Source organism: Perognathus longimembris, chromosome 22 (assembly GCF_023159225.1).
Source record: "Perognathus longimembris pacificus isolate PPM17 chromosome 22, ASM2315922v1, whole genome shotgun sequence".
Lineage (NCBI taxonomy): Eukaryota > Metazoa > Chordata > Mammalia > Rodentia > Heteromyidae > Perognathus > Perognathus longimembris.
The window spans coordinates 17,326,605-17,354,449 of NC_063182.1; the positions used below are offsets into that span (position 1 = coordinate 17,326,605).

General features: G+C 36.5%; 1 pseudogene; it reads left to right on the top strand.

Annotated features, from left to right (window-relative positions):
- Positions 1-13,420: 13,420 nt before the first annotated feature.
- Positions 13,421-19,082, top strand: LOC125339939 (annotated as a pseudogene).
- The last annotated feature ends 8,763 nt before the right edge of the window (positions 19,083-27,845 follow it).

A 27,845-nucleotide genomic window follows, 5' to 3' on the forward strand; every position in this document is an offset into this window, starting at 1 on the left:
AAGTAGCTAGAATTATAGGTGTGAACCTACAACCTATAGGTGTGAATCACTGCGTTGTTTTTAATGAGTAACTTAATTTGCAGAGGATTTTGTAATAAGAAAAATTAGGTGGAGCTATTTAAAGATCACAATGTAATTTGAATTTTTAACTAAATAATCTGAATAGGAAAACTGATTCACACTTCAGAGAACAATACACAAGAAAATTAAAAGGGGAAATGATTTTTCTAAAGAAAAAAAAACCTTTAAGATATTTAATTTTTAAAAATCTCCAGAATGTATGAATAAAAAATATAATGAATGAACATCCAAAATGTGTTACTGAGTACACAAAATATACATAGCATACATTAGTTTTTTTCCAAATTATAAAATAAAATAGTGCCATTAAGTTACATTAACTTGTTACTTCATTTGGAAGTTTTGTTTTTGTTTTTGTTTTTTTTTTTGCCAGTCCTGGAGCTTGGACTCAGGGCCTGAGCACTGTCCCTGGTTTCTTTTTGCTCAAGGCTAGCACTCTGCCACTTAAGCCATAGCGCCACTTCTGGCCGCTTTCCATATATGTGGTGCTGGGGAATCGAACCCAGAGCTTCGTGTATATGAGGCAAGCACTCTTGCCATTAGGCCGTATCCCCAGCCCCTTCATTTGGAAAGTTTTTATTTACTGATTTATTCACTACTATATTTCAGAAAACTATATTAGCTAATTGGCTGTATATTTTTCTAAAGACTGTTTAAAAGACAAACAAATGGTCATTGAAATGGCAATCAAGAAATCATGAAGTGTATGTAATTTCTGGAATGCTCTCTTTAAAAATTGTCCAGAAATAATTCTAATGTATATGTTTCTTAAATCAACTAAGTACCAAAATACATCTCCTGGGACAATTTAAGAAATTCTGTGTTCTCCTATATTAAAATAATAATAGAATAGGATGTGGATTAATAAAATGTAGAAAATAATCATAATTGTTTTAACTGAAAATATTTTAGAATCGAATACATCCTCAAGTAGACCACTGATTCCTGAGTATGATGAATAAGAATAAAACTAATAGCTATGACCATATGAACACATAAGATGATACTAAGCAAAATGAACTTCAAGTTATGGAAACAAGTTGTATATCACTGTAGTTGTTATTTTCAACATGCCATGTGAAACCATACTGCCCCCTCCCCCTTTTTTTGTATTTCTTTCCCATGGTTTTACCCCTGATATCACTGTAACTGATTTTGTATATACATGTATTGGAACTAGGGAAGGGAAAGGGAATAACAAAATAGACAAAGGATAAAAAGACCAACAAATGCAACAGCAATACTTATCAAACTACATTGTGAAAGCCAACTGTACAACTCATTGGGGGAAAAGGGAAATGGGGAGGGGGGAGGCGAGGAATAAAGAGGGAGCGGGGGAAGAGGGAGGCGGTAACAAGTTGGATAAGAAATGTACTCACTGCCTTACATATGAAACTGTAACCCCTCTGTACTTCAATTTAACAATAAAGAAATTAAAAAAGAATTTTAAAAAAGAAATTCTGTGTTCTATATATGCAATATCATATATAAAGCTACTTTTTCTCTAACTGGTTGTCTATGGTAGGATTCTTGCATCTAAATAAAGACTCATGCTCTATTAACTCAGTCCTTCGAATACACTCCCTATTTTATCTTCTCAACAATTCTAAAAGACAAGTACAAGTATTACCTATTTTACAGATTAAAAAAATAGAGACAAAGTATAAATATAGCTTAATCTCTATTTCAATTTCAAATTTTAGATTTCTGCTTCACTGTCACATGATGTTTTGAGAGAGAATTACCTCATCCTCACACACTTGAAATTACTAAAATACTCTATCTATGGTCACTCTGGTCAGGGATTTTGTTTTCCATCACATTCTAGCTAAATGAAGATACTCTGTCACAGCCTTCTGTGTTCTTATATTGTCTTCATCCTAACACAACCCAACACAATCCTACCCAGTATTTAGTGAGGTACAGAGCAATTATACACAGTGTAGAGTTTTCTGGGACTGTTATGTCAAAATATAGGTAAAAACTAATGGCTTCAGAGCAAGTTGGGGAATAGAGCCATAGCCAGACTATACTCTGAGTTCAAAAGGAAACTTTTTCTATATCGCTAGCTCCTTGAGATATATGGTTCTCATTGAAAGAAAGGTGTTATTTTCATTAGGAAAATAACTTATGCACTGTTTAAAACACTTGTATATCAAAGTATAAGACCTTGTTCAGTTTCCCTTCATTGTCTTTCTTTTCATGGCTTGGAGCTTTTGGCAAAAGAAGGTCACTTGACAATTTCAGTGGTATTTCTCAACATGTATAAGTCATGACTCAATTGCAATGTCATTTCCTGTGATAATCTCATCTCTATTACTGTTGGTGGACCACTAGAATGAAAGATTTAACTATTCCTTCCTGGCTAATGAAAGCTAGTAGAAATGTGCAAAACAGCAGTGTTTGTTTTATTAGTGGTGTCTTATCATTCTCAGAAACACCTTATCCACAAAAGTTGCCATGAAAACTCAAAAGGAGACCTTGGAATAAATCCAAAGTTCCATTGAAAATCCAGGTCTTGTGTTTCCCCTTCTAACATAGTCCAATTGTGAAGTTATTTGGCAGGAGAGATGAACTCTCATCAGACAGGCAGGGCTGCATGAAAATACTGAAGTCCTTGCATGAGATAAATCCCTACGAATTTCCCACAACAATTCAAATAATTTATAGTTTGAGTATAGGTCATAAAACCCATCCTGTAAAGAATCTGGCTGATTTGTTTTATAGCCCAAATGCTCTCAATGCTCCTCTAACACTGAACTTCCTTTATTAGTAGTGCCAAAGGCATCCTCCATTGCTTGTATGAAATATCTTTAGTTTTGACACTTGGATCAAGTGAACATGAGTCCATGGCATAAAATGGTTTGAGTGGTCCATTCACCCATTACACAGGTATTTTCCAGGAGCTTACTTCATGCCAGGCACTAAACTAGGTGTCAATAATACAGTAATGAACAAGATAAACCTGCCCCTAGCTGTCAAGAAGCCTACATTTAGAAGGGGGAAGGGGAAATTTAGTTAAGAAATTAAATGAAAGACAATTATAGATTTACTCGTGTTAACTACACTCATTCAGATCAGAAAAAAAGAGAAAAAGAAAAATATAAAGAATTGATCGAGAAAAAAGAGAGAGAAAAAACAACAGAAGTTTAAATTCTACCAGCCATTCTTTTCATTGATAACACATTCTGAGGTAAACATGATCCAGAAAGTATGAAATCTCAGTTACTGCCTGCCACTCATAATGTGAACATCTCACCACTGAGTGATTGAGTGTTTTAAAGGTGTGACAACTAAACATGTACCACTGTCTTCATCTTATCTTCACCTGAATTAATAGCAGCCTGGAAGACAGGCAAGTTGTGTTGGATTTATTAAAGACAGGATAAACAAATACACCCTCCAATGTGGTGCCTTCCCAACAAAACATTTCAAGGGCAATTTTGGTTGTGTGAATCTTGTTTACTGTAATGTATAAGAAATATCTCTTTTCCATGAGCGAATAATATATGTTAGGAAAAAATATTGCACTAGATGACCAAAAATTTTCCTGCTGGATTTCACAGAGCTTCTTCTATATAAGTGGTGATGGAGATGTACTTTCTGCCAAGCACTGTAGAGTTAATTCTCACTTAGCTATGCTTGTTGAGGACTATTGAAGTCTATACTATACAAAGCAATTTTGAAAAGATCAAAGCATTTTGTCATTAAAACAAGGCTTTCCTTGCTTGAGAAGATATTGTATTTAATCTCAGTGCAATTCTTGATACAAGTAAAATGGATTCAAAAAGACTTTGTTTTGATGTCTGTACTCTATTGGTGCTGGTGGACTACTAGATTGGGAGATTTAACTATTCCTTCTAGTTTGTTTTCTCACCCAACACTGCTGGAAACTGCTCAAATAAACAGGGTTAAACGAAAGTATCTTTGAGTGAATGTACTCTGTGTAATGAAAGACAATCTGAGTATAAAATGAAAGGAATTGCCTCACTAATTCGAGGCAAAAGCTAACCTTTCAATCAACTAGATACTTGGAGTAGGAGAGATGCAATAAATTACTAAAGTACTTGCATTATTTCTTCAAACGATTGCATCTTCATATGCCACAACAGAGTCTCTTGTTGTCTTTTTGCAAAGAGCTTAGTTTCTAATATAAATTGAAACAGATAACAAAACTAATGAAAGCATTATTATTCAAATAAAGTTTTGATGACCCAGAGAAATACATTGGTCCCATAGCAAAATGAGAGCAGTTAAATTTTGCATTACTGTTGTATCACAGTATCATTTATTGGTATTCAAAAACATGCAAACCCACGCTACTTTCCCTTACACTGAAGTAGAAAATGTTGAAGTGGAGAAGGACAACCAGAATGCATAAATAAAATATGAAAAGTTTTGTCATGTTCTATTAGGAGGTTTCATGTGAGCATCCTATTATATTAGTATTTGTTTTCACTAATATGATATGAAAATTGTGGAAATGATTGCATGGTCATATCTTGTTAGGTGACTCAAATTCCTAAATTATAAGATTCTAATACAAAATGAAGGAAAATTGTTAATACTATAAAAAGTTTCTAATGAGATGTGAAGGCCCATCTGGGAAGAAAAGTTTAAGTTATTTTGATGTGATTTCTTAGAAATATTTCCTTTATAGAAACCAGGTGGTAACAAAAGGGAAGAAATTAGGCTTAAGAACATCACTGCTAGACTGGATGCACAAATGAAAAACATTACTTACAGGTGGGCCATTCACTGAATGAAAGTTCTTTATCCATTCACAACAATTATGAATATTGATTAGCAGAATTGAGACATTTTTATTTTATTAGTTGTAGGAGGTAGATGTAATTGTTAGGTTGGAGGGTTTTTCTTTCAATAAGATGAGCTACTGTTAGCAATAGTCCCCTTCATAAATTGCTTTTATATGAACGTTATGTTTAATATGATGCTCTAAGAACTTAAAAGCAGAACATAGTTTTGCTATGAATCTTTGCCAATAAATACAGCTTGACATATACTTGTGGTGATAAATACAGGATGTTTTTTAAACTAATGGAACAGTTCTTTAGTGCTTGTGAAAAATGGCTTTTTAATTTTATATATTTCTCAAATGTGATAATGCATCATTCAGTAGTCTACTCTACTAAATACTTTTGAGTTAAAACAAAGGTCACTTTCAATTTGGGGATAAGGATGTTTCTCTGAGGTGACAAAAGATTAGGTGTGGCTATGAGGTCAAGGTAGCATTCTTTATCAAAACTTCTATTATCTTGCAAAACCCTAACCTCAAGTTGAGAGCAGAAAAAAATGTTGGAAGAATAAAACAACTGATTATAAGAGGGTGCCATTTATTCTTTCTAATATGCAGATTTGAAAACCCTGCAAGATTCCCTAAAATTGTATTTGAAAGAAGACTGCCACATTTTAATATTTATCTTAATGTAACATTTTATATACACTGAAGAAAGCTTTCCTTCTCAAAGATGACATTATCGATGGTTTACAAAATGATTATGATTGCTTGAAGGGCTTGGCTTAGGAAAGCTAGTCCTGACATATATTACTTTTATGGAAAAATAAATTTATCTCAATTGGCTCTTAATGTCAGTTGAAAAGGGGAGCCATTTAAAATTAGCTGCCAGACACAAAAATGATATTCATTGAATTAGAATATGTTTTATACAAAAGATATACTGACAAACCTGACTTTGGGATAGAGCAACTTTTATACATAGTATGCTTTATTTTAACTATGATGCAGGTTATACTTGTCAGTATAAGAAAACCCTTTTCTTATTCAGTCTTCCAATTCCAGTGGTTCAACCCCATGTTCTAATTCTTCAAACAATTAAGAACTATTCTGATATAAATTTTTACAAGGTAATTTGGAGCTCTGTGTGGAATCTATGATAGAAATTAGCAGAAGAAACAACTGAGCTAATGATTAAAATGACACATTTAAAATGGCAAGATGAATCAAAGTTCTTCCAAGTGTCCATGGAATTAAATAAATATCATGTCATCCCACCTTGAGTAGTCAGGTCTAGTTATCAAAGTGTCTTTTCCAAGGCAAAGAAAATCAGGTGGAAGAAGTTTCCAGACACAGTAAGAATTAAAACAATTGGAATTGGTTTCCAAAACACTATCTAGCCAAGAGATTGGATTTGTCTTGAAGAATATGAATGAATACTTGAAAAAACAACAACTATAATCATAATGACAATGATAATAAAAGCTGTAAAGATAACTGCAGACCCACTATGTATCCTCCCTAAAGATTGAATTTTCACATTCTGGTATTAATATGGCTTGTCTGTGAACTTTATTCCTATCTATCCTCTGGTTAATCAAGATCACACAATCCACCTTAAAGTTAGCTTAATCCTAGATAACTTATCTAATGTTTTCATTAACTTTCTTTAACTTGCTTGCATGGTGAAGGTGTAATGTGCCACTAAGTCACTTGTCTTTTTCTCAGTCTCGTAGTAGTTGGAGCCACAAAACTTACACACTGTATTATGCTGCAGTGAGAATATAGCTAGCCCAAATCAAATGTCTTTCAAAGCTTCAATAATGCAGCCCTGCCCCCCATAAATTAGCAGTGTTTAGAAGGAGACTTACCCACATTCTATAGATTATTTTAAGGAAAGGCTCTGTCATCCATAATACATTTGGGCTTCTTTCTAGTTGAAGATTTATATTTTTTTTATTGATGGGTTATGAATATTGACACAGGAGATATTCATTGTTTATTGAAGGCTTGTTTACATAAAAGATCTTCACAGGCTACCCCCTAAGTCTAGAGGTCCTAAACCAGTGTCAGGGAGCTGTCTGGGTATTTTTTCCCACGTATTGCACTGCCATTCTACCAACAATAGAGGCCCATTAACGTTTGGCCCTTCAAGTTACTGCAGCTCAAGCCTCAGTGGCAGGACGTCTGCCCAATATGTAAAATAACGGAATGAATGGATTCCTTGGAAACAATGATAACAAGACCTGGCTGAGCTAACTGTGACAGCATGTGGTAATTTTCCAGCCCGCTGGCCCTGTAAAGGAAACTAGAACACAAAGCATAGACTGCGGGGCGGGCCGCGCTGAATAGCTGCAAACAAGTGCAGGATATCTGATGATGTCATACGCACAGTTTGACAGATGGGGCCGGACAATTTTTCCCCCCTTCAAACGTGTTCTTAACTATTTGTATTCCATTGGCTTCTCACTTGGGAAGCTCAATTCTGTAATCACCTGCTTGAAAGACTAAACAAACCTTAACTGTCATGTGCTTGATTCGAGTACCACCAATTTTATGAAGAAAAATGATATCCATTATTAGTGGCTGAATGCTGAAGGGATCAGTGGGGGAGAGGGTGTTGCTGCGGATTAATGCATCATCTCTGCTTTCAGCTGTGGGCCAGGTTTTGAGTCTAGCTCTGCCTGAATCCTGCCATACACTTTGAATAGCATAATGAAGTATTGTTATTGCCGAGTCTAGTCATTACATCAGGGAAACAGACATCTAAAGTTATCAAAACTGATTACTGGCTGAGCTTTTGTGTCTCTAAAATAAATGCATTAAAAGAAGGGTGTTTTTTCCCCTCAGTCTTGTGGGTGTTCTATCGGGGTAAGATGTTTTAATGTTTGTAGTGCTATGTGTCACTGTGTATGGGTTGGTGTTGGGCTCTATCTACAGATGGTAGTCTCCCCAAAACACGTGATCTGTGGATCTCTATCTGTGCGGGTGTGTTTAAGTTGGTACACGGGAGACAGAGAAAATGAAGATTGACAACATTTATAAAAATGAGACACAACTCAATTAAAATTCACTGAAAATAGTAAATGAACTGGCATAGTCAGTTTAATTGTAATGACACAAGACTGTCTTTTCCACCCTTCAATAAGTAGCTGCTTTGAATCTCACATGTTTTCACCATTTTATTCATGTGGTTCTTTTTATTTACTTTTCCAGGAATTTATGTAAATATATGTAGACTACAGATTAGGTCTCAGATCCAGCTTTATTCTTTAATCTTTTCATCAAATAGCTAACCAAAGAGAGGTAGCCAAAGAAGCCTGTATGTAGAGAAGTGATATCTGCTCAGAAAAAAAAAAAAAGGCACACTGCCTAGCCTGTAGAACAGAACAGAAATAGCAGGCTAATAAAAACCAATGATAAGGATTAACAGAATGCCTTTTCAACAGAGGAAAGCACTACACAACGAACTACTTTCTCCAGAACTTCCCCTAGTATAGAAGCTCTACAAATTTAACATCACCCATCTTAACTAACATAGCTATTGGGCAAGAGAGAAAGTTGACAAATACAAGCAGAGGAAATTTTTGCTTTTACCTGAAAGATTAGTTATAACAAACTAGCCACTATCTTCAATCTACTTCTCATCTTCTAGATGTGAAAAGAAAAAAACATGCTTATGATTTCTCTATATTCACCAGTTAACATAGACTTATATGTTGCTCATATTTCATGAATTCACATGGTAATGAAAGTCCACTATGTTCTTGATGCTAGACACTATTTTTATTTAAAACATCACCACCAACAACAAAGATTGTGTTATTTCGTTAAATGTGTATAAGATTCCTGTAGCTATTTTTTTTCCACTGAAGAGTTTTGTTTCCTAAGCAGCCACCCTCTATTCTTAGGTCATGCCCAAGTTTGAGGGTCAATGTAGCTACCTATGCTATAATGAATGAGAAATTGATCACAAGGCACATTTCTTATGAAGAGGAGCTCATCTCTGCTTCCCACATTTCTCACTAGCACCAAGGACATCCCCTTACATGCTTATACCAGATGGAGGTCCCCATCTGTTACAAAAAGCCAAATTGTTTTATCAGTAGCTGAGGTGCTTACATCTCTGTAGGAGACTGAGAAGGTGAGAGGAAAGGGAAAAAAAGGTGGAGATAGGAAACAAAGAGCATGTAGCTCTCACAAGACATCATGTGAAGCCATCCTCAAGCTGTTCCTTGACCAATAGTTCTGATCCATCTATGTCAGCAGTCTAGTATGAAATCCCTTAGAAAGCCCCGAGGTCATAGCCAAGGAATGTAGTTAAAGAACCCTACAAGTACTGGTAAAAAAAAAAATAAGTTCAGAATACCAAAATCCCTAGTGTTAATGCTGAGTTGAAAGTCTGCTAGCACGTTAACTTTCTCAAATACCCATCTTACTAAAAAAGAAAGAAAGAAAAAACACTAAGGTAAACTAAGTATATGAGATAGAATGACACTCTTGATAATAGTTCATAATACAACCTGGCAAGACATTTGTAAGAAATTTGATAGATGATGTCTCCACACATCTTTAATATCATGTAAAAATATCAGTATTGTTATACCCAATACAATATGCTGTCAGACCAAGTATTGTCCAGTTTAGCATGCCAGGAGCATTCTATGAAAAGGCACATTGTCATCCAAGTTCACACTCCAGCTAGCTAGCAAGCTAGCTGTTTCTCAATCATCTGCCATAGCTATAATCAAAACTAACACAAATAATTCTTCAATCTGCTACGAATTTAAACCTATCATCACATTTTGGGTTAATGATTAATAAATACACTAACCATTTCACAAGACCATGCTTATATTTATCTAAAAACATCAGTTCAGTTCAGTTAAATAAATACTCACTAAGTACTTACCTAGACTCAGGTACTATGCAACAAGTGCTCAAAATATGAAGATGGGCAAATAGCCCACAAAATTGTCTTAGGGTAAGGGATATATTATGCAAGTTTACATGTAAGCTATATATTTTAAAAATCTAAAAGAAATAGACACTAGATTTCTGCAAGTTGGCAACCTATCAATGTTTATTCTAGGAAAAAAAATTAACAATATTTAGAATTTCTTAGGCTAGGATCCAACTATAGATTCTGTTTTTCCACATCGAAGATTATTCTTTTAGCTCATCTCCACTAAAAAACACACTTCAATCGTTATCCATTTTGTGATTCTTCTCCAAACACTCCTTAGTTTCATTATATATATATATATATATATATACATATATATGTATTCATTTCCTGTAAAGCATTATTAACTTTACATGGTCTTTCCAGATTTATATGTAAAAACAAATTACAAAATTCTATTAGACCTGTCCACACTAATATAACCCCAAAACTCAGAGATTAAAAAAAAACCATACCAGGGCTGGGGATATGGCCTAGTGGCGAGAGAGCTTGCCTCGTATACATGAGGCCCTGGGTTCAATTCCCCAGCACCACATATACAGAAAATGGCCAGAAGTGGCGCTGTGGCTCAAGTGGCAGAGTGCTAGCCTTGAGCAAAAGGAAGCCAGGGACAGTGCTCAGGCCCTGAATCCAAGGCCCAGGACTGGCAAAAAAAAAAAAAAAAAAAAAAAAAAAAAAACCTAGGGCTGGGCATATGGCCTAGTGGCAAGAGTGCTTGCCTCATATACATGAAGCCCTGGGTTCGATTCCCCAGCACCACATATATAGAAAGTGGCCAGAAGTGGCGCTGTGGCTCAAGTTGGCAGAGTGCTAGCCTTGAGCAAAAAGAAGCCAGGGACAGTGCTCAGGCCCTGAGTCCAAGGCCCGGGACTGGCAAAAAACAAGAAACAAACAAACAAACAAAACAAAAACCTAGTTAAAGTGATTCTTATTGTCCATTGCTCCATTATAGAGAAGTTCAAGAAAAGATGAAATTAGGGAAAGGAATTTTCAGTCAGGAACATATTCTGTTCAGTTCTTACTAATTATTTAGCAAAAGTTAAAGGTGGGGTTATGTTGTATCATAGCTAATTTTGCTATTACTTGTTGGTGTAAAAGTGTTAGTAAATATTAAAGGATGACACCTTAAAACGTTTATCATACATTAATTGTACAAAAGGGTCTCATCATAATGGTCCTATAAAAGCACACAATGTATTTTGGACCCATTCAACTTTGTCTAAATTTTTTTTTTTTTTGGCCAGTCCTGGGCTTTGAACTCAGGGCCTGAGCACTGTCCCTGGCTTCTTCCCGCTCAAGGCTAGCACTCTGCCACTTGAGCCACAGCGCCGCTTCTGGCCGTTTTCTGTATATGTGGTGCTGGGGAATCGAACCTAGGGCCTCGTGTATCCGAGGCAGGCACTCTTGCCACTAGGCTATATCCCCAGCCCCTAAATTATTTTTTTATAGCCCATCTCCTTTTCCCTACTCCTGATTTTTTTAGTATATTTCATTATGTTTCTGTGAAATAAGGAGCAACAGATCTGTTTCCATCATTTTTCTGGTCTTTTCTTCATCTGTCCTCTTTATTAGTTAGATAAAAATAATATCTGTGTCACAGAGTTTTAATTTCAACTAGAATACAGCAAATTTAACAAGTTCTACAACCTGCAAATAACAACAGAAATAAAAGCTCCAATATCCTGAGTTATAATATGAGATTTTTTTGTATTTTACATCTGAGATCCTATATTTCTGTGATGGTAAATACCAACTTTTACTTACCTATTTAAAAACATACAGACATGAAAGACAAAAATAAGGCAGCAGATATAATGGTAAGGTAGTACTTCCAATTCTGTTCTTTGGTTATTTAGCAATGCTAACCTGGCCAGGGAACTTTTCTAAACTATGTATAGAAAATACTTTATAATAATTACCTCAATACTGGATTCCAAATGTAACCTCATCAGTGCTGCAGTTAAAATTTTCTTACCTATCTTTGATATTATTGTTTTCAGAACTTTATTAAAAGTTTACTAAAGAATACTATCTGTATCATACCCACAATCCTTCGGCTTCAATAATTGCTTTTCGGGGCTGGGGATATAGCCTAGTGGCAAGAGTGCCTGCCTCGGATACACGAGGCCCTAGGTTCGATTCCCCAGCACCACATATGCAGAAAACGGCCAGAAGCGGCGCTGTGGCTCAAGTGGCAGAGTGCTAGCCTTGAGCGGGAAGAAGCCAGGGACAGTGCTCAGGCCCTGAGTCCAAGGCCCAGGACTGGCCAAAAAAAAAAAAAAAAAAAAAAAATTGCTTTTCAACACTTGTTGTTACTGGAACAAAAGCTACTAGGAATCAACTTCTTAAATATTGTATTCAACATAAGGAATAAGCATTGATATGAGGCTATAAGATATATATATACAAAATAAATAAGATTAAATGGCAACCTCAAAAAGTGAAAATATTAGTTTATTATAAAACATGTATACAAATGACTTTTACCAAGGATAAGATGATAGAGAGATGTTGATAAATAGATAATAGGTATAGATACAAGTAACAGTGATATATGTACATATTGTTTTTAGAGAATAAAAAAGAGAAAAATGTACTTCATCTGACATATAATCTCATTTGCAATTAGTAAAGTCCTCTGTGGGGTAAGTCAGTTCTGTCAATAATTTGTGAATTAAAGACTTGAAAGAATATAATTATAAGATAGCATTACCCATTTAAATAACTGTTGCTTAATAGAATGCAACTTTAATAGTAATACAAAATACTGCATGAAAATTCAAATAGAATACTCTTTTGAAGGGCACAAAGGACTTGACTTGTGTATTAGTGTGTGGGGGTTTGTATGTATGTGTGTATATTAGTTGATCACTAATAGACTCCAATACATTTTAACAAATAAATATCTGAGTATATAAGATTGAAAAGACGGCTTTATTCTTCTACTAAGAATATAAGGTTGAAGAGATGGCTCAGACTTGTGGGTTGGAGAGGAAGGGAGTCATTTCTGTTGATATAATGGACCACTGCATCATTCGAGCAGGTGTGTTAGTTAGCTCAGCCACAGGGCTGACCTCTAGGGAAGAAGACAGCTCCTAAACAAGCCCCTTTCCAGGATATCTTTCTTTGGAGTCTAGTCCCTCTTTAGAGGACAGGGTCCCTAACCCTTACCCCTCTGCCCTCCCTTAGTCTGGGCCTGGGTACCATTAGTGCAGTGGAGCAGCAATTTCGCTAAATTGTACCTTACTGGCCCCCTATTTCGAAAGCAAGTATGAATGCTGCCAAAGCCCTTTCCTAACTGGCAATGGAATCACAGGTCAGAAAACATCTTTAGCAAGCATAAATTATTAGGCTCACTATAAAAGAGAGCTGACAGATGAAACAGGCATTTCCATGAGTGAACAATACAGCTTCAATTCAAAGACTGCTGATTGGGTGCTCAGCCTTCCAGCATAAACAGCTATTCAAATTTTAAACTGTAACCAAGTGAATAAAGAGAAGGAATGCCACGGCCACCTCGGGATCTTCAGAACGATTCAAGAAGAGATGTGATATAAATAAAATGTCAACCTATCGGTTGAGTATTTCTCCTTCTTCCCAAGGGTGCTTCACAGACCATGGAACAGCACGCCAGTGTTTTTGACCATAGTCCACTCCAGGATCCGGGAGAGTAGAGTTACCCCACTCGTTGTTCCAGAGCCGCACTAGGAGATGGTCACTGAGCACATCAGCCTGCCTCTCCTCCCACCCTGTCTCTCTGAGTTGTTCCCAGCCTCCCCTTTTGTAAGATGTTATCTGTATTCATGGGGCAAGGCTGTTGGGATGAAGTCACAAACATGCAATTATAAACCCCATAACAATGCAAAGCATTCTACACATTGGAAAAGTAGACACTGCGGGTTTCTTGCTGAGATGCCACAAAGGAAGAGCGCCTCCCGGAGATAAAACTACAGAGAGTTAACAAAAAGGAAAAGCATTTATCTCTGCTTTGCCAAAGGACACACGTCTCAGATGTTTAAAGCTTCCTAGCATTTCTTGAGAGACTGTGATAAGAACTTAAGGCCATCTGCAATCTTTGGTCATATGTAAATCTCTGATCAAAATATGGACATATGACTGTGTGTATCTAGTGACAGGAGACATATTAGCATGTCACGTTTGATTAGAGAGAATGCTTCACTATCCTGAAAGTAGTGCACATTATTGAACAAAGCCAAATATTGAATGATCCCACATTGGCTTAAATTGGGTCCCGTTGAGTTTCAGGAGATAATTAGTAATTTTAGGCACAAGTAACAAAGGAAATAATTCCACTTTTTTTCCCTGAGGAACTTTGGGCTATCCCTTCTGAATCAACTACATGCTGAGAACTTTGTGCCAACCTGGCCCTTTAAGAAACCAATGTGAGTCTCCTTTTCTACATGAAAGGTCACCTGTTACCGCACAACACTGTATTGTTAGTGTTTGCGTCTGAATTGATTTTTCAGTATTTTCTACTAAGAAGCCTTTCAGTCCCAATAATCCTGTCCCTAGAGTGCCCAAGTCTGTTTAGAGCGTTTATTACTGTTAATGAATGAAGTACACAAATAACTCATTTACACTGAAGATCTAGTCAGAGAAAATGTATATCATAGCACATACACTTTTCATCTTGATGTGTTTGTATCAGGTAATAATTATGTATATGTACCCCAAATCCAAAGGTCGCTATTTAAAATTTTTTTGTTTTTAGATGATATTTCTTTACATTGATTCAAACTGCAGACACAAATGAATTTTTCTGCTGTGAAGTACTGCCTTTCAACCAGTTCTATTGTATTGGGATCTAAATGTTCATTAATAAGCAAAGAATTTTGCTTTTGAGAACTTCTCTAAAATGTGCCATAAAAAGAGAGGAATGCTTTTAAAAAGGGGAATATTGAATATGTATAAAATAATGTATTCATTTGGTGACCTGTGACATCAGTCCTTCATATAGTAGCCTGCTCATAACTACAATTGAAATAAAAGACCTGTGTGATTTAAGAAAAAATAGTTCCCTGACCACCATGCAGAGATATCACAATGGTTAGATAGACTTCTCTTATTGAAAGTCCCACTGCCAAAGTGATACCTCAGCCATAACTGTCATAATACTACCTAAAAACGGAACATCTCACACAACCTGCAACTGATCAAAACACGTGTAGTCCTATGCTAAACCTCAATCCACTTATTAATTTACTGGCTTTTGATTATTTTGATGAGCAATTACTATCAGTTTCTACAGCAACATTTCAGGATTTAACGTGGCATAAATTGCTGTACACCAATTCAGTAATTTTGCTTCTAAATCAAAGCAAAATCCTTCACCTGGTGCTTTAGTAAAATCATTTATTCTGTGACAGAAATGAATAAACAAAGTGTATACATATTCTGATCTAGAGGATCTTTCAAAGAAAACCTTCATATTATCATTCACTGATTGTCTGAATACCAGACGTTTCATGCAAGGCCATTATAAAACTCCCCAATTAAATGAACTTCATACTTGCACTAACAATCCTAAAATATTTTCCTGTCCTTTAAGTAATTGTATCTCAATCTGAGCCCAAATTTCCATTGTACCAAGTTCAATTCCGCATCCTAGTACTTTCCATCTTAGTGCTTGCTTTTCCTTATAAGCAATGATTAGTTACTACTAAGTAAAAAATTTAAAATTTTTGAGAGTCTTATAAAAAGCACAGATGCTTAGATCAACAACACAGAATTTCTATTTGTTAGAATGCATAGCAGCTATGGGAAGAAGAGGACGGCTATTATCAGTTTTATAGTAATCTGTACCTTCCAAAGTGATTTTAGTAAACAGCTAAAGATTATCACATCTTAAATTTTTTTAGTCTAGAATGAATGAGACTATTTCTGTATATCATTTTTTGGAAAATTACAACAATACTCAAAATTCACATTGAATAAAAAATAATAAATGAATATCAAATTGTTTTCATGTACATCAAAACCCAATAAGAATTTCAGGAACCTCCCAAGTTAAGGTTTCCAATGAAGCAGAAGTTAAGAAACAGTGACACTCATATAGGCTTTCTTCTTCAAACTTGCTGTACCTACAACTTTCTAAGTAACACCTCCTCCCTCTGAGAGTAAACAAGGGAGAGTCTACTGGTAAGATCCTTTCATTCTCTGGTCTATGATCTAGAAAGGTGTACATAAATGAATTATTACATGAGCAAGAGACATATTGACCTTTTCATTCTCTTATATCAAAAAGAGAAGAGAGATGTAAAAACTTCTCATTTTCTACATGGGATTTAAAAACATTTGAATATGTTCAAGAGTGATATTCCAGGTATAATAAATCTGGATCTAGTAAAAGCATCAAGGGAGATGCTGATGAGAGATAATGTCTTCCCATATTAATATAAAACTCAAACCATATCTGAATATGACTTACCATGTAAAGTCTCTTTTCTTTTTATTTATTTATTTTTATTTTTAAAGGTGATGTTCAAAGAGGTTACAGTTACATAAACGTAATCAGTACATTTCTTTTTGAACATTGTCACCTCTTCTCTCATTTTATCCCCGATCTCCTGATCCTCCTCTCCCACAAATTGTATAGTTCATTTTCAACGTAGAGTCTAATGAGTGTCACTGCAGCATTAGTTCACCCTTTGTCCAACCATTTCTTTGCTTCCCATCCCCCTTCCTAAAACAGATAAACTTACAAGACAAGAATTACAGACTGAAAAACAGTGACAAAGGGGAAAAATCACAAAAATTGAAATCTTGTTTCCATTTTTTGGAGTCCATTTTATAAATATGGTTTTATATGATCATATGTGCATAGCTACTACTTTTGTGATCTTCTCCCAACAAAATCCTCCTTTGGGACACAATAACCTCTGTACTCAAGGGAAAATTTGTACCTCTGAGTTCCTCATCAACAAACTGGAGAAATTTCAAACCAATGATTTAATGATGCGCTTTAAGTTTCTAGGAAACATGCAACAAGCCAAACCCTAATCCAGTAGATGGAAACAAATAATTAAAATTAAATCCAAACTAAATGAATCAGAAGCCAAAAAAGAAAACATAGCAAGGATCAACAAAACAAAGAGCTGGTTGATTGAATAACTTAACAAAATTGACAGTCCCTTAGCAAATCTGACCAAGAGAGAGAATGCACTGAAATAAACAAAATCAGAGATGAGAATGGCAACATTAGGACAGAAACAAGCAAGATTCAGAACACTATAAGGGAATACTTCGTAAACTTCGATGCTAAAAATTTGAGATTTTGGAAGAAATAGAAGAATTTCTAGCAAACATTGATATACCCAAAGTAAACCAGGAGGATTGAAACCTACTAAATAGACCCCTGTCAAGTATTGAAATCGAAAAGGCAATAAAAGACCTCCCATCCAAGAAAGGCTAAGGATTAGAAGGATTCACAGCCAAGTTCTATAAGGCCTTCAAAGGAGAACTCAAACCAATATTCCTCAAACTTTTCCATGAAATTGAAAGCAAAAGATCACTATCAAACTTGTTCTATAGTGCCAGCATAACAGCATAACATAATCCAAAAATCAGATAGGGACCCTCAAAACAAAGAGAATTATAGACTCATTTTTTAATGAACATCGATGCAAAATTTCTCAATAAAATTCTGGCCAACCAACATCAAGAGCTAATCAAAAACCTCATACACTATGGCCAGATGGGATTCATTCCAAGGATAAAAAGCTGGTTCAATATATGCAAGCCAATTATTATAATTCAGCACATAGGTAGGAGTAAGGACAAGAACGACAGGATCATCTCAAATGATGCAGAAAAAGATCCAACAACCATTTATGATGAAAGCTATGGAGCCACCAGGAATCCATGGAACATTCCTGCACATGACAAACATACAGCGAGCATTACATTTAATGGTGAAAAGTTAAAACTATTTCTTCCAAAATCAGGAACATACAAGGGTGTCTGCTCTCTCCACTTCTCTTTAATATAGTACTGGAATTTCTAGTCAGAGCAATAAGGCAAAAAACAAGCATGAAGGCGATCCAAATAGGGACACCCTCTCCCCAAAGACAGGGGAGCTGCTAGACAACTACACTCAGGACACGTGGCAGAAGTTGCCGGAGGCCATCTAAGTCATCCGGGGCAGCATGTCCATCAAGTATAACGTGGAGGAGCTCTACCAGGATGTTGAACATCTCCCCAACACTCTACAAGCAGCTATGCCAGGTCTGCGAGGACCACGTCCAAGCACAAATACTTCCATTCAGAGAAGAATCACTAAGCAGTGTTTGGTTTCTAAAGAAGATAAACATGTGCTGGCAAGATCACTACAGACAAACGATCATGATCAGAAGTATTTTCCTCTTCCTGGACCATACTTAGGTCCTGCAGAACTCCAGGCTCCCTTCTGTTTCGGACATGGGCCTAGAGCTTTTCCAGAACCATATCATCAGTGCCAGAATGGTGCAGAGTAAGACCTGCTGCTGATCAAGTGGGAGAGAAGCAATGGGGTTGTCGACTGGAGCCTGTTACGGAGACTGCTGAGCATGTGATCAGATTTCCAGGTATGTGAAGATTCCTTTGAACTGAAACTCTCAGAAGAGACTTTTTATGCTGCAGAAGGCCAACGTTTAATTCAAGAGAGAGATGTTCCAGCATACCCTAACCATGTGCGTAAGCATCTAGAGGGGTAAAGAAACGGTGTTTTCACTTACCTGGACCACAGCACAGAGAAACCAATGATTGCTTGTGTGGAGAAACAGCTACTAGGAGAACATTTAACAATGCTCCAGAAGGGGCTGGACCACCTCCTGGATGAGAAGAGAGTGCCAGATCTCACCCAGATATCCCAGCTGTTCACCCAGGTGCTGCTGCAGCACTGGACCGAGTACATCAAGACTTTTGGGATAAAGACTGATATCCATCCTGAAAAAGATAAAGACATGGTGCAAGATTTATTGGACTTCAAGGACAAAGTGTACCATGTGGTAGAGGTGTGCTTCCAGGGAAATGACCACTTCATCAGTCCGGGGAAGAAATCCTTTGAGATGTTCATCAACAAGAGACCCAACAAGCCTGCAGAGCTGATGGCTAAGCATGTGGATTCTAAATTATGAAGCAACAGACAAGGAGCTGGAGAAGATCCTGGACAAGATCATGATCCTGCTTAGGTTCATCCATGGTAAAGATGTCTTTGAAGCATTTTATAAAAAGATGTTAATTTTGAATCCCAGAGTTTCAATTGTAAAGGAAGATAACTAAATAAAATATAATTCATAGTTTTTTGTTTTTTGTTTTTTTCGGCCAGTCCTGGGCCTTGGACTCAGGGCCTGAGCACTGTCCCTGGCTTCCTTTTGCTCAAGGCTAGCACTCTGCCACTTGAGCCACAGCGCCACTTCTGGCCATTTTCTGTATATGTGGTGCTGGGGAATTGAACCCAGGGCCTCATGTATACGAGGCAAGCTCTCTTGCCACTAGGCCATATCCCCAGCCCCCACATAGTTTTTTTTTTAAAAAAAAGAACTTCATAGACTCCTCTCCCAAGTTACTTGAGCTGATTCAAAACTTTCACAAAGTAGTATAAACTTATTGCACAAAAACCAGTAGCTTTTTTGTATGCCAACAATGTGAAAGACAAGGCTAAAATTCAAAATGTAATCCTCCTGTAGTATCCCCAAAAGAAAAAAAAAAGTAAAAAAAAAATAAAAACCTTAGGAATGTTCTAAATCAAAGAGGTAAAGGATCTCTATGACGAAACGTTAAAAACCTGAAAAAGGAAATTAAAACAGATTTAAGGAAGAAGCAAAACTTCCCACTCTTTGGGGTTGGGACGATTAACAGTGTGAAAATGGCAACATTGCCAAAAGCTATGTACAAATTCAATACAATACCTATCGATACCTCAACAACGTTCTTTAATGAAATACAAGAAGCAATCCAAAAATTCATATGGAATAAAAGAAAACCCTGAAGAGCAAAATCAGTCCTTAGCAGGAAAAACAGTGCTGGAGGAGTATCAATACCAAACTTCAAATTCTATTATAAAGCCATAGTTATAAAAACACCTTGATATTGGCAAGGAACAGGCCTGAGGACCAATGGAATAGGAATGAAGATTCAGAAATGGTCCCACAAACCTATAGCCACCCTATCCTTGATAAGGTAGTCAAAATCCTCAGATGGAAGAAAGACAGCCTCTTCAACCAATGACGCTGGCAGAATTGGCTATACACATGTAGAAAACTGTAGATTCTTATACATCATCCCACACCAAAATCAACTTCTAATGAATCAAAGGCCTCAAGGTAAGAGGCGATACCCTGAAAATATTACAAGAAGGGATAGGGGATACACTAGCGCTCCTTGGCACAGGTCAAAACGTCCTAAATAAAGATCCAGAAACACAACAACTCAAAGAAAGGCTGGATAAGTGGGATTGCATTAAACATCAAAGTTTCTGCATGACAAAAGACATAGCTAGCAAAATACATAGAAAGCCCACAGATTGGGAGGAGATCTTTACTAGCTACACAAACGATAAGGGCCTCATATCAAACCTATAATTAAAACTCACAAAATTAACCCCCCCAAAAAAACAAATCCTTAACGAAACAATTATCTCATTAGTAAATGGGCTAAAGACTTAGAGAGACTTTTCCCAAGAAGAAATAAGAATAACTAGTAGACACGTGAAGAAATGTTCAACACTGTCCACAAAAGAAATGCAAATCAAAACTACCTCAGTTAGAATGGTCATTATCAAGAAAACAAATAATAACAAATGTTGGCAGGGATATGGTCCAAAGGGAACACTACTACACTGTTACTGGGGATGTAAACTTATCCAGTCACTCTGGAAAGCAGTATGGAGGTTCTTAAAAAGGTTAAACACAGAGCTGACCTATGTGCCAGCAATCCTACTCCTGGGTATTTACCCAAATGATCACAAACAAGGCCACACTAAAGCTACCAGCACAACCAAGTTCATTGCAGCATTATTTGTCGTAGCATAGATATGAAACCCAGATGTCCCTCTGTAGTTGAATGGATCAAGAAAATGTGGTATATGTACAAAATGGAATTCTATGCTTCCGTCAGAATGAATGACATTGCCCCATTCATAAGGAAATGGAAATACTTAGGGAAAAAAATCATATTAAGTGAAGTAAGCCAGACCTAAAGAAGCATAAGCTCTATGGTTTCCCTCATTTGTAATAATGAGTATATGTCTAGGATAGTCCTAGCAGAGAATCACAATAGCTGAATAGCTATGTACATATGATCACATAAAATGATGCTAGTTGAAATGACCTCTAAGATATGGAAACAAGAGGGTTTTTTTTTTTGCTTTTGTTTTTAATGTACTCTGTGAAGTTATTTCTTTTTTCTTTCTCCCCCCTCCCCCTTGGCTTATCCTCTGTTGTCATTTTTTTCATTTTAAGACACTGTGCCTTGTATGTATGTTTATCTGATTTTGAGAAGGAAAATGGAATAACAAAATGCTGAGATAATGGACAAAGGGTCAAACAATGCAGCAGGGATACCCCCAAGACACTATGTTAGAAATTAACTTCACAACTTGGTGGGGGGGAGAGGGTGGGTGAGGAGTCTGGGGAGAGGGAAAATGAGAGAAAAAGAAGGGAGGGGATAACACTATTTGACAAGAAATGTATTCATTACCTTATGTATGTAACTAATCACCTTTAAAATAAAATAAAATTTTAAATAAAGTATCCTCCTTTGGTCTTACTTTGCAAATATTTAAAGTCTTGCTTAATTTACCATGTCCAAGTGTATTTTTTTGTCTTTTACCATCAATTATGTTTACTTATAGATTTATAGACACATTATAATAACCACAAATGAGGGAAAGTATGCAACTTATGTTTCTTACTTACTGGTCTGGCTTCCTTTGCTTAATATAACTTTTTCCAAGTCTTTCCATTTACTTATAAATGGTGCTATATCAATCTTTCTGGAAGATACATTGCATTCCATTGCATATATATATATATATACATATATATATATATCATATTTTCTTGGTCCTTTCATCCACAGAGGATCATCTGGGTTGATTGCAATGAGCATGGTTATGCTGGTAGCTTTAGTGTGGCCTTGTTTGTGGTCCAATGGATAAATACCCAGGAGTGGAATTGCTGTATCATAGAGAAGTATGTTTAGTTTTTTTGAGGAACCTCCATACTGCTTTCCAGAGTGGTTGAACAAGTTTACATCCCCACCAACAATGTAGTAACATTTCTGTTTGGCCACATCAATGCTAGCATCTGTTATTGCTAGTTTTCTTGAAAATGGCCATTCTGACTGGGTCTCAGTGTTGTTTTGTTTTGCATTTCTTTAAAATCTCATTTCTTATTAGTTCTTATTACCTACTGGGGAGTGCTATGTTTAAATGTATTCTTCCACATTTCAAGAGAGTTCTTTCCACTTAGGGTTTCAGAATTCATAGTACAAGTATACTTTCTCAATAGAAAAAAATTGGTGATAGTAGCAATATCCATTATGCACCTGCTCTGCCCTTTCCTTTGCAGACTATGGAACCCAAGCTTTTTGGACTGCTCTCAAAAGCCAGCATTTTCAGCCTTTGATTCCTTAGTTCCTTTCCCTAGAATTCAGTGCCAGTATACATGGTTTCTTCCAGTATGTTACTTCTTTCACCATTCCTTGTCCTCTCATGTAAAACTTTGATTCTAATTATGGCACAAATTAAAGAGCTGCTTTTTGTTTGTTCCCAGCCCCTTGATTTTAGTTGAAATCACTTTTTATGTCTGTCTCTCAGTTGAGATTTTCTGAATATCCAAAACTATGCCTTCTGAGGCAAAGTTATTCTTACTTTCAGAACTTACTCCTTATTTTATCCTCTTATACTGTCTTTCCCTTCACTCCTGGTAAATGGCTTACAGCCCCTCCTATACTACCCATTATTCCTGAAGGAACTAATGAATATCTATATACTCCTCTTGTGAGTCTCCATCCTCATGCCTACTCCCCATCCTTGCCACAGTTACATATTTCCTGAAGTAAATTGGATTACTCACTGTATCCAATTGTCATTGACAGACATTCAAGTTCATATCCCCTCAAGCCTGTTTTAATTTATTAGCTTGAATTCTAACCTTTTATAATTCAGTTTTGCAAATAACTTATTCATTTAAATCCTTATCGATGATAATCCTAATATTAGTCCCTTCTTAGAGAGCATATTTCAACCATATACACATATGTATATATATACATATAGTATGTGTATCATCTAACTTTTTAAAATACATTAATATTCCTAACCCTCCAGTGAGTCAAGGCAAAAAGAATAATTATTCCCATTTTGCATATGAAATCACTGAGGTAAAACAACTCATATTTCCCCAGTGGCAAAGTACATCAGGAAGGAAATAAACACCCGACTCACAGTTATATGCTGAGCTGCAATGAAAAAAAAAATTCTTAAACTCAGAAATTCAGATAACCCTTTGTGGCAATGAGTTACCGTTGCCTTCCTTGAAATGATTATAGTGAATATTTATTCAAGAAATTCTGAGATAGCTCATGTATGTCATGCTACCCTGAGGAGAAAATGTCAAATGGCTGAGAATAAGAGAAATGCCAGGAAGAACATGACCCTCCAAGTGATTAAAATAGAGTTTATCCATTGAGATGTAAAATTTAAATGGAAATCCTTGACTTAATGCAACTGGAGGATGAAGAATCCCTAGAGACACTTCTAAGACACAAGACTGTTCCTTCTCAGAGTTCAGAGACCTCTCTGACCTTTCTTTCACCCTCCTGTTTCCTTGTACCATGCTGCCCCTGCCTTAGAAAGGAGGGGATGGAAAATCTTTCTTGTTTCTTTCCAGAGATAGGAGGAAGGGTAGCAGTAAACAATGCTTCAATCATCTCTGTGACATCGCATACAGTATAAGTACAGAATAAATGGAGTAGAGAAAAACAAGAATGAAAAACAAATTGAAACTTCAATTATAGACAGCTTGGGAAATGGTCTATGCACAGAACGTATAGAAAAATAATTCTTTTTTTTTTTTTTTTTTTTTTTTTTTTGGCCAGTCCTGGGCCTTGGACTCAGGGCCTGAGCACTGTCCCTGGCTTCTTCCTGCTCAAGGCTAGCACTCTGCCACTTGAGCCACAGCGCCGCTTCTGGCCGTTTTCTGTATATGTGGTGCTGGGGAATCGAACCTAGGGCCTCATGTATCCGAGGCAGGCACTTTTGCCACTAGGCTATATCCCTAGCCCAGAAAAATAATTCTTGATGAGGCCAAATTGACATCTAGTTCCTATTTCTTGCTTGGTATATCTATATTTAATGGCACTATTTTTTCTTAGTGGAGTAGCTGATTCTCCTGTTAAAGTAGAGAGTCTCTTTAAACTAGAATTTCTTCATGTCCAGATACCAAGCCATAATAAATGATTTGTGTTCTTGCTGTTTAAAGGTCATCCACTACAAGAGGTCATGCCAGCTGCAATTCTTATTCTTGTATGTCATTGGAATCATTAAAGTCTTACTACTTTCTTACTTCCAATTAGAAGTCTCTCTTTATGTGTTCTTGATATTATATCATAGTCATACTATGTTAAGAAAGTATTTTTGAAGAAACTCCCTCCCATTTGATACATACTTCTTTTATAAACCAAGCTACTTTTCTCCTGAGTACAGAAATAAATTTAAGAAATCTTCATTAATAAAAATACAAATAGTTAAGAAGATATAGTTGTGCTTCATCTTTCCAGAAAACCATGTTTTTGGTTTTGTTTTACTAAATTTAAGACATCTAGCAGAGAAAAGAAAAAGAATAAATATCCTAGTAATGGTGTGGTTGGTCATGTCATGCTCGTAAGATATTCCTCTGAATTTCTAAAGCTTCCATTGCACAAAAGGAACATCAGATAGATCATGTGGGTTCAGAACTCTGTTACAACCGTTTCCTGACCCCTTACTTCATTCTCAGAACTCTTAAAAAATCCTTTGGTCCTAATAACTACTCTATGGACCACAATATCTTTTAGAGATAATATTGATTCAGAGTGGGCTGGTTGGGACGAAAAAGAAAAAAAAAGAGCCAGGCTCACTGAGTACATACATATTGTGCAAACATGTGTACATTCATGTTTCAAGCCAAAAGTGTGTGTGTGTGTGTGTGTGTGTGAGAGAGAGAGAGAGAGAGAGAGAAAGAGAGAGAGACAGACAGACAGAGAATTTGAGAATGATTTTTTATGTCTGACAGGGTGTCATTTCATTATTTTTATATTGAGATATCATTTAACTTCCATGTTAAATGTAGGCACTCATAGCTTTTTGCTATGAGCATAGAAAACCATTAGTGTTGACAAGCTGATCATATTCTCAAAAGGTCAAGATCTGCTGCGTAATACTTTTTCTTCAGCATTTGTCACTTTTGTGGGGTCTTTTTACTTCTGGGTCAATGTACGTGTTCTTCACTTCTGAGCTGACATCTTGACTTCAAAAGCAAGCTTTATCCTCTGCCTTAATTGTATGCAATAAAATAACTTATTTTTAGTAACTAAATTGTTTTAAGAAGAGAAATATATGTAATTTTAATGTTCTCTTTTTCTTTGATGATGATTTGGAATTTCTTGTTTTGTTAATAAAATTATGACTAATTTTGATAAGGTGAAAATGAAAAATTATCATTAATCTCCTTTAATAAGCCTTCCACAACTCTTGAAAAAGCTTTAGAGAATTAAAAAAAAATGATTCATTTGCACCAATTCCATATTAATTTGAATTAGTGCTGAGTATCAAAGGGTAGAACTGCTTCAAGTTTTAGTATGATTTCCTCCTTCAGTTTTGCTTCTGAAAAGTTGATATCTAACAAAAGAAAGGAGGTAACTGAGTTCAGTGGCTCAGGAAAGTAATCCCAAGTACTTGAGAGGCAACTAGCATTCCAGGTCAGTAATGAGACCCTCACCTTAGATTTTCTGTCCGAAGCTGGCCTTGAGCTGTGATCTTCAGGTCTCAGCCTCCTGAGTAGCTAAGATTGTAGGCATGAGCCACCAGAGCCTGCCTTCAAATCTAGAGTTGTGAAAAGAAGTGTCAGAGATTTGATGGGCCCAAAATATTCCCCAGTTACATGCAACCATAAAGCAGCTCCTTGGACCCTGAATCATTGATTTACCTGTTGCGTTTTATGGACATGAATTGATTTAATTAGGTTTTGCTTCATATTTTTATAGAAAGGAGAATGGGTCACCCTTCTTATGTCTAAGTACTGTTTGTGACCTTAGGTCTCTCAGGAATCAGGTGATCAGTGGCCATCTATTCCTATAACACTGAGTGGCCCAATTTCACTTAGTCTGGGTAGATACCCAGGCTTTCTTTGAAGGAAAGACATGTAGCACTTTGTGTGTATTTGCCTTACAGGGAATTATAAGAATCTCTGCTTTAAGAAACACATCTTAATAAATTCAAGGTTAGAAAGGTGCCTTTTTCCAGCACTTCCATTGTCCAAAACTATTTCTAGTACTTCCATTGTCCAAGAGCTCTGCCTACTGAAGCTAAATTTTTGTCATTCTTTTGAAATAAATACAAGGGACGATTCTTGAATTGTATTCCATGATTGCTCTACTGAAATCTTCCTGGAACAAGAATTGCCATTGCTCACTCTGTTTAAATTTACTTTTTCTTAACATGTTGACAACTTCTAAATGTCCAAAATTTATCATTTTAATGGTTTTAGCTATCAAATCTCACATCTAGCTTCCAAAGTTACAACTCAGAACATTGCCAAGATACCACTCACAAAAATCACATTTCCCAGCTCAAAAGTGAGAATGTCAAAATCAAATATAATGGCACTTCCAGTCCCTTTGAAGAACTCAAAACAAAACCATTCTTCTTTTTTTTTTAAGTTTTTATTATAAAACTGATGTACAGAGAGGTTACAGTTTCATACCTTAGGCATTGGATACATTTCTTGTACTGTTTGTTACCTTGTCCCTCATAACCCCCTCCCCCCTCCCCCTTTAACCCCCTGAGGTGTTCAGTTCACTTACACCAAAGAGTTTTGCAAGTATTGATTTGTTGTTGTTTCTCTTATTTTACCCTTTGTCTCTCAATTTTGGTATTCCCTTTCAATTTCCTAATTCTAATACCAGTATACACGGTTTCCAATATACTCAGATAAGATTACAGAGATAGTGTAGATACAATCACAAGAAGGTGATACAAGAACATCATCAACAGTATAAACTACAGGGGCTGGGGATATAGCCTAGTGGCAAGAGTGCCTGCCTCGGATACACGAGGCTCTAGGTTCGATTCCCCAGCACCACATATACAGAAAACGGCCAGAAGCGGCGCTGTGGCTCAAGTGGCAGAGTGCTAGCCTTGAGCGGGAAGAAGCCAGGGACAGTGCTCAGTCCCTGAGTCCAAGGCCCAGGACTGGCCAAAAATAAAAACAGTATAAACTACAGATACACATGGGATGTTGAAAGTAGTTACAACTGTGATATAGCAATCATTTCCATAAAATGGAGTTCATTTCACTTAGCATCATCTTATGTGATCATAAGGGTATAGCTATTGGGCTCTTGTGATCCTCTGCTGTGGCTTGCCTAAACCTGTGCTAATTATTCCCAATAAGGGAGACCATCGAGTCCATGTTTCTTTGGGTCTGGCTCACTTCACTTAGTATAATTTTTTCCAAGTCCTTCCATTTCCTTACAAATGGGGCAATGTCATTCTTTCTGATAGAGGCATAAAATTCCATTGTGTATATGTACCACATTTTCCTGATCCATTCGTCTACGGAGGGGCATCTGGGTTGGTTCCAGTTTCTCGCTATGACAAATTGCGCTGCAATGAACATTGTTGTGCTAAAACCATTCTTCTTGAAAGGGAGTTTAGCGGCCCTAGAAATCTTGTGACCATGTAGGAAGTTCTACCCCAGATCTCCCTAAGGAAGCTCAACTGTACCTCTGATGTTACACTGAAGAGCAAGACAAAATTCTGCATGACACATTTTGTTTCAT